Here is an 8,740-nt window from a genome sequence, read left to right on the forward strand (position 1 = left end):
CAAAAAAAGTTGTGTCAAAAACCCAATTTTCTGTCCAAAAAAAAGTTTAAACTGAAAACTTTTGAGCAATCCTAATGTAGAGTAAAAATGAAGTTTTTAAAGCTATGTGAAATCACTCAGAAAGGTTTCAACATGGTAGCCCCACTACAAGTTATGCGATTGGACTCTGCTGCTTCCACAATGCAGTTCTGTATCGGTCATCAGGCAAAGTCACAGGTTTGGCTATGAATTTGGATTATGACTTACATACTCCTATGAAAAGTGTTAGTGATACAGAACATGCTATTTTTAGGTGATTCTATGTTGGCAGATGTTCACATCTAGGGTGAATTATCTAAAGACAATCAAACATTCTTAAAGGGACACATTCAACGTAAAAAACCCCACAAACAAAAGCCACCCACTTCTTGTCAAACATTTTTTTAAATTTCTTATTTGTATTACAGCAGTGTCTAGAGACCCTAACCATCATCAGCACTGCATTATGTCACACGCTGAATAAACACAGTAAAGTCAGTCTCTGCCCCAGAAGCTTACAAGTAATCTCTGAGGTTACTATAAATGAAAGGATTATGGAAGAAAATATTCACAGAATCAGAGCCACAATATCATCTTTTCACCTGGTATCTGTTTCAGTTCTAATCAAAATCAGCTGGATTTCAAAGCATTAAAACTAAAATGCAATACCTTTTTAAGAATAGACATTTAGGTAGATTGATCAAAATTTTACAGGCATTTTTAGTAAGTGATATCATAGAAGGACTGAGAATTTGATTCATAAAAATGACATCAATGATCTTTTCTTTAAATCAATGGTTGGCTTACAGGTTTACATCCTCCAATATCTTTACTGCTTTAAATGAGCATGCTTGTAAATATGAAATAGCTAACATCAAAATACTCCAAAAATCAACTGCTGAGAGTGGAAAAATTGCTATTATCTTTCAGCTACATTTTCAGAGTAACTAGTGACTAGTAATCTGTAATAATTTAATCTCAGGAGTTTCTTTAATTTCTTTGTATGAGAAGTGAAAAATAAAAAGTGGTGCATTTCACTTCTCTAATTAGACACGCAATTTTGTAAGAAACGTTTCCCCTCCCAAACCTCACAGACAATATCCATATCTATAAGCTGCATATATATGAACCTTTAATTTTAATAAAGTTTCCCTTTATCCAATATACCACTAATCCCAGTCCTAATTGTCCTTGACTCAATCTCTAGAGTTACCCCTTTACTAGCCATTGGTGTATTCTGTCATTATCGGATCCTCTAGAGCAGCAGTGTCCAATACGTTCGCCACTAGCCACATGTGGCTAATAGGCTATTGAATTGTGGCATTTTTATAATGTAGCTAATAACTAAAATTCAAAGCCACAAGTGTGGCTACCAGTGTGGCTAGCATCGAATTTCTATTGGACACCGCTTCTCTACAGTCTACTTCAGTATGACACCATTGCCACATGTCTTCTATCCTTTGCTTTGGGGGCTATATTATAAACTCATCATTCGTAATAGATGAAGACATTCTGGTGCCCCACAACAGATAGAGAGACTGAGAAATGCGTTTCACATTTCTAGTCTTAAATGGCTATATTGATTATGTTATGAAGAATCACAGCCAGTTCTCTCTTGCCACTCTGGCAATTAAATCATGTGTGTTCTAACCAAACATGCTATGCTGAAATTACTAAAATCAGAACCAGTGGCTATAAAAAGTTAATACATTTCAATTTCAGTAGTTAAAAACAAACAAAAAAATTAAAAATCTTATTTTAATTCACTGTCTCTTGCTCAGAAGTATCTTTGACACTGTTACAAATCCCAAGTTAAACAGGGATTTTTTTCAGCTAAATCAGGCTTTTGCAAGCAGTAAGGTCCACATTATCTCTCAGAATACAGTACACCAAGCTTTTGTTTCTTATCCTGCAGCTAACCCACACCAGTTGTCAGACATACTTTGAATGTTTCCACTCACATGTCCAGTCTCTATCGTACATCCAGACTTTTTCCTCCTTACATGCTTCTAACCAGTAAAACCGCAAAAGTCTCTCCTACCTTATGATTGCTGAGAAAATGGGGACTGCAGAGCACACTCTGCCTGCAGGGAAATTGCACAGATGACCCTCATGCTGCTGTTTACAGAAATCTGACAGTTTTTAATTTGAAAAGATGTTGTCTTTTGCTTTTCGACAGTTCAACAAATCAGACAGAACAGTTGCAAGTGTTATCTGTAAACAACTTCCTGTTTGAAATAGATCAGCTGTCCTGCAGGACAATAATTAGGAAAGAAGTGTGGGAAAACTGAAGAGGTCTATGATGTAAGCTGCTTATTTTGGGAATGTACTTTTTTGGGAATGCACTCTCACTGTCCCCTCCCCCTCACTAGCAGAGAACCCCTTTGTAACCATTTAGATCCAACTAAACACACACACACACTCCCACCAGAGCACAACTTTTCCTGCATTGAATTTCAGCAGCTGATATTCAAAAGATGGTGAGTCAAGGGTCCTACTCAAATTCCAATGTATGTAATTAATACATTCTTTGCCTACCTCAATTTCCCTTATTTTTCCAACTGGCTAAAGTATTTTTCACTTTTGGAGTAAAGCATGCCACTGTTTAAAGAGCAGAAACTCCACACACTGCACAATAACGTAAATACTCAATTCTCCACCTGGCTGGTCTCTTCCAAGCCTGTTTTCTTCACCCATATGGAATTACCCACTGACAAAGGGAAGTTCCATGCCTGTTGAAGGAGCAGAACAGACATTCAGAAATTCTACAGTATAATTTCTGAGTTGGTCTACTATGTTGTTGCTGTTCACACTTAAACAGTTGTCACACTTTAACCCTTCAGTATATAATGGCACTTCAGTGCCGAGAGAAGTAATTCATACATACTTCAAGTGTCAGATTCCCCCCGGTCCTAAAGGAATAGCCAAAGAGTCACCTTGCCAATGGGAATCCTCAGGTGTCCTGAAGTCATTGTTGCTGGCTCTCCTACCCTCACAGGCAACACATCAGGGACGGACAATCATCAGAGATAAGTCCATTGCATTCTGACTGATCTTGGCCCTGGTTGGACGGATGATCAAGGAGGACATAAAAGGTGACTTAGACACCTTTGCCTCCCTTTCCACTACCCCTGCACAAGCTGTGTCAAGCTCATGCTTAGCACAGCTCAGGATTAAGCCCCATGTGCATTTTTGTACAGTCAGTATCACTAACAAAGCCCTTAGGGAGCCATTTGGATGTGCAAAGGCAGATGTGTTAAAAAAACCTTTTTGTCACCACAACCAACAACTGTGGCCCACATTATACTAACAATTAACTAGTCTCTAACAAAGGACTCATACATTTGTTGGTAACTTGCAGTGTAAAGTTTTACAGAAATATCAACAGCACAGCTAGAGTTAGAAGTCTGAACAGCTTTTTCCATTATAAGTGTAGATCCTCATGGTTTAATCTCTTGGCCATTTCATTTCCACATTAGGTTGGAACCTGGCAAACAACCCACTTTTTTATTATTTTTCAATAATTATTAGAGAGATTAAAACTTGACTAGATGATGGTAAAATTATGTCAGTGCAAAAGCTCAAAGAGAGGGGACATACTAATGTAAATGTAGAAAGGCCACAATGTCAAATTAAGGGTCCAATCCTATTTACCTTTACTTACATAAGAAGTGCCACTGACTTCAGTGACAATAAAAGGGGCAATCAGCATCACACAGAATTGGGCCCTTATAGCAAGTGCTGTCAATGGAATGTTAAGGAAACTGTTTTACAAAGAATGCAGCAAAATGAATTCAGTCCAAGTCCTTGAAGATCATGTTACAACAGCAATGTTACATATTTAAATCTCTCTACATAAACACAACTTGGAGGGCCAAGAAGGGAAGTATAAAGGGAATTAAAAATCTTTGAAGGAAGTTAGAAGCAAAGGAGATATTAAACATTAAGTGATTTACAAGTAAATAAGAATATAGAAAGGTTGAATAAAAGAATAAATAAATAAATTGAAGAGTGCTAAGGGGAAGACCAGGCACTGTAACGAGAATGCATTCCTGAGTGCTTTTTTCCCCAAGGAAAGGGAAAAAAATAAAGAGAAACCACTAATGACTTTGGTTCATTTAAGGAGAAAGAAATAGTTTCTCTAACAGAGAGGTAAGGGCAGATTTCCTAGCAGGAAATAAGAAAAAATAATCGAACAAAAACACTTGAAAGCTGGAAGGTGCTTTCCCCCAAAACCACTGGGAGTTCACCCTGCACATGGAATAAAGGATTGATCCCTAAACCCACTTCTTAAAGAAATAAATAGAAAAAACTGAGGGCGATCTTAACCCAGTTGAAACAACTCCCACTGAAGTCAATGGAGTGCAGGATCAGACCCTATGGAGAAAGTTCTGCCAAAGGACCAAAACCCGTCAACAACCTTAAACTATTTAAAATAATAAATCAAACAGTTTTAACCATGATGGCCACGGTGAGATCACCACAAATACAATTCCAGTACTTCTGAGAGTAGCAACTGTTCCCTCTATTCTTCTGTGGGCACTCAGCACCCCACAAAGGGGCAGGGAAGAGAGGCGGCAGCTCTGGGATCCTGCCCAACAGCTCACTGGTGGTGCAGCCAGTGCAGAATCCCTGCCCTTTGGGCCATTCAGAAAGAGAATGTACCTTCTTGTGCTCACCCTGTGGCAGTTCAAATCTATGCCACTTTTTATTTGGGCCGGTATCTAAACACACTTTGGCCCTGCATGAAGCAGATAGGAGGGCACTGTAACAGACAAGAATGGCAACACCAGAAATAGACAATAGCAGGTAGAGGGTTATTCAGGACCAAGAAAAATCTGGGGATAAATAGTAACAAATACCACCTATCACTTTTGTAGGCCCTACCCTCTGAGGATCTTAGAACATTTCATAAGCATTAATACACCTGTGGGATAAGTATTATCATTCCCATTTTACGATGGGAAACCAAACAAAGCTGATCTACATTAGTATTCCCACCATTGCTACCAACATGGATCTACAAACATGGGAAATATCAGGAGGAAAAGGTTAATGTAACAGCCACTGAGTTTTAAGGCCAGATTTGTAAAGGTATTTAGGTGCTTACAGCTGCAGATAGCTGGATTGTCAAACTGCAACTTTAGGCACCTCAATATTTATAAATCTTGCCCTTAGGATAGGTCAACACAGCAGCTTCCCAGCATGATTATACAGACACGACTGATAGCTCAAGCAGATCTCACTAAAAATAGCAGTGTGGCCACAGGGGCAGCTCAGTCTAGTCACCCAGGTACGATCCCATGTGACCCCAAGTGCATATTGAGGTGGCTAGCCCAAGTCGCCACTGGCACATTGCTATTTTTAGCACACTAGCTCAAGCAGAGCTAACACGTGTCTGTCTACCCATGCTGGGAAGCACCTGCACAACTGCTGCACAGACATACCCACAGTCTCTCCCTTGCTGCTCTGGAGACAAATCAAATCTGAGTCAGAGACACAGGGGGATGTGCTTCCTCCTGAAGAGCTTGCCAGTGCAATATTGTCCAGAGTTGAGAACGCTTGCTGGCTAAACAGTAAATTTATCATTTAACTGTGACTATAGCAACTTGTTGCAAAGCCCATAAGAGAAACACTTGATTGCAGTAATTAATAGGGTGGCGTGGATCTGTGAATCTGTGTGCTGTGAGGAAGGAAATCTTCCAGTAAGAAACTTTCCTCTTCTTGGTCACAGGAGAGTCCACAAACCCAAACAATGGCTAGATGAAGCCGTTAGGCTCAACTCTGCATAGGGAGCAGCTTACCAGGAGATAAAGTTTGAGTGTCAATTCTTCCCCTGTTCCCCTCTTACTCTGTGACAGTGTAGTGGAAGTTACTGCAGCAATTTTCAGGGTGCTACTTATTCCTTTGTCCCATCTGTCCAATTCTAGTAATCATTGCAAGAGGAGCTAAGGGAGACATGTCAGAGCTACAGCTCTACCCCCTTGCTCAGCATGAGAGCCACTTGCATGAATCCCGTTTATGCAACTTGTGACCAAAGGTGCAATTACAGCAGTGGGGCCAGGAAGGGGGCAGAGTCCTTACCTGCTCAGCACATTACAGCTAAGGACAACCTAGTCTATTGGGATTTCATTAGAGTGGGATTGTGCCAGTTTTTAAACCTAATATAATCAATTATTTGCAAACAAACAGTTTATAAAATTTTAATACAGCTCGAAGGTTCTGCAAGCCTCCTAAAATGAAGAAGGATGTAGTTCGGGCACTAGCCTAGGATTTAGTAAGAGCAAGGCCTCCCATGTATCCTTGGGCAAGTCACTTAAGCACAAGGGATAACAGCACTTCCCTATCTCACAGGAGAATGGGGAGATAAAGAGTTCAGAAGTTGTGAGATGCTCAGACATTACAGTACTAGTGGGCAACTAGAATGCTGTGAGATAGGCCTGAACATCTGAACTGCACAATACTTAGATGTACTAATTTCTGAACATGTTGCTCTGTCACAAGTTTTCTGTAAGAGTCAAGATCTCCCCCCACACTCAACCCACTCCACCTTAATGAGTAGACAGACTACCAGCTGATGAGAGATTGCAAAGGGTTACTGACTCAAAAGCAGCAATTTTGATCCCAGAGATCTCCATTACTAGACTGCCTGTGAACACACCGGCTTCCCAAATATCAGCCTCAATAGTCGGGAAAGTGTCTGACCAAACTCTAGCACACTAGGCAAGCTAGGCTAAGATTTCCAGAGGGGTCCACACATCCATTTGAAATGTTTTAGTGGCCCGCCCATGAAAAAAGGTTGCAAACCAGTGCTCTAGAGATGTAATAAGGAAGCAAGAGAGGTGCTATTCTTGATCCTTGAAGCAAGGCTGTCCAACATATGGCTCAGAAACCAAATTCAACCTGCTTGTATTTGTGACCTTCAGGACATTTGTTTTTATTAATAATGGAAGCTAGATTCTGAAGTGTCTAGGCTGCAAAAAGCCTTCCCAATATGAACCAATGCAGGGATGTTGTTGTGAGTCTGCAGACTGCTTCAGACTATGTTAGGGCTCCTGTCCTCTATTAACTTAATTGGAGCATAAAATTTGAAACCCAAAACATTTCATTAAATGTCACTAATCATCTTAGTGAATGAAATGAAAAAAGGGATTGGATTAAAACCAAAAGAATACGCAAAAGAATAAATGGTCACAAATCTGACATCAGGAATCATAACATTCAAAAACTGGTAGAAGAACACTTCAACCTCTCTGGCCACTCAATGAAAGATTTAAGGGTGGCAATTTTGCAAGAGAAAAGCTTCAAAAAAAGACTCCAATGAGAAACCACTAGTTTGCATACTAATTCAAGCTCAGATACCATTAACTTGGGTTTGAATAGAGACTGGGAGTGGCTGGGTCATTACACATATTGAATCTATTTCCTTAAGTTAAGTATCCTCACACCTTCTTGTTAACCGTCTAAACGGGCCATCTTGATTATCACTACAAAAGTTTTTTTCTCCTGCTGATAATAGCTCATCTTAATTAGCCTCTCACAGTTTGTATGGTAACTTCCAACTTATCTGTATGCGTATAATCTTCTTACTATATGTTCCATTCTGTGCATCCGATGAAGTGGGCTGTAGCCCACGAAAGCTTATGCTCTAATAAATTTGTTAGTCTTCGTATTCTGTGTTATAACTGAAATCTATGTATTTTAAAATGCAGAAAACCAAAAATATTTAAATAAATGCTATTCTATTATTGTTTAAGAATGCAATTAATCATGATTAATTTTTTTTTAAATTGCTTGACAGACCTAATATTTAGTGAAGTCTTGCTTAGCTAAGAACTCAGATTCCCAGTGACTTCAACTGTCCGTCCTCATCCCACAGGAAGACAAGTTATTGTTTACATACTTGGAGTGTCACCCTATGCCTTGGGCTTTTAAAAGTCACCCATTTCATAGGTGCCCCATCTTTCAGAAGTATTGGCAATGTCTCAAGCTGTTGAGGTAAACAATGTAGGCTTCCCCACACCACTTCAAACAAATTCCACTGACCACCTCCCAGCGTGTAGCACAACCCTCCAGCTCTGAAGCAACTAGAAAACCATATTTATCTATTTTGATATCCTACAGACTTGCAAGAATACAGCTAGAACCTGTGGACTGACAAAACCTGCATTGTAGTTCTATGTTCTCCCATTAGTAGTAGTCTACAATTTATAACAAAGCAAGACAGCTTAACCTGCAGGGAAGAACAATGCTTAAATTTCAGCCTTGTGACCTTTGAAATAGGTGTTTAAGAATTGTGTTCCATAAGCAAGTGGAATTTTGTCTGCCTCTGCCCCATACAAGGCTGTCATATCTAAAGCCAAGTATTTATTATGTAGGTTAATGTTCCCACCAACCTTGGGAACTGTCAATTTCCATTCTACCCGAGTTTCTAAAATAAATGGAGAACTCATGAATTTAAGTTTCCATACGCTACCTTGCCAGACCAATTCATCCTCGGAGAAGGTATTATTATTTAGACCTGTTTAGTGTACTTCCCTACCAAGGCTTTCTGTGTGATTCAGGATATGGACATGTCCACTAGAAGCTGAAGTCTCTTACCTAGTTACCATTAGGTTCTGGTGACATGAGTTCTTACCTACTTTAATAAATGCAACTCAGAAGGTTCCATAGCCAAGCTAGTACCAGTTACCTACGTCAGCTACTTCCTCCTTCTGTAGTG

At 39.7% G+C, this 8,740-nt stretch overlaps 1 protein-coding gene across 3 annotated transcripts in view; it reads right to left on the minus strand.

The window, feature by feature from the left end:
• Nucleotides 1–2,536, minus strand: part of COLEC11 (collectin subfamily member 11) — a 41,121-nt gene extending 38,585 nt beyond the window's left edge. For 2 of the 3 annotated variants that reach the window (XM_074947706.1, XM_074947703.1), the window contains exon 1: nucleotides 2,060–2,536. The gene's annotated coding sequence lies outside the window, so the exon portion shown is untranslated. The other variant, XM_074947704.1, reaches the window with a different exon arrangement.
• Between the last annotated feature and the right edge of the window lie 6,204 nt (nucleotides 2,537–8,740).

Source organism: Natator depressus, chromosome 3 (assembly GCF_965152275.1).
Source record: "Natator depressus isolate rNatDep1 chromosome 3, rNatDep2.hap1, whole genome shotgun sequence".
Classification (NCBI taxonomy): domain Eukaryota; kingdom Metazoa; phylum Chordata; order Testudines; family Cheloniidae; genus Natator; species Natator depressus.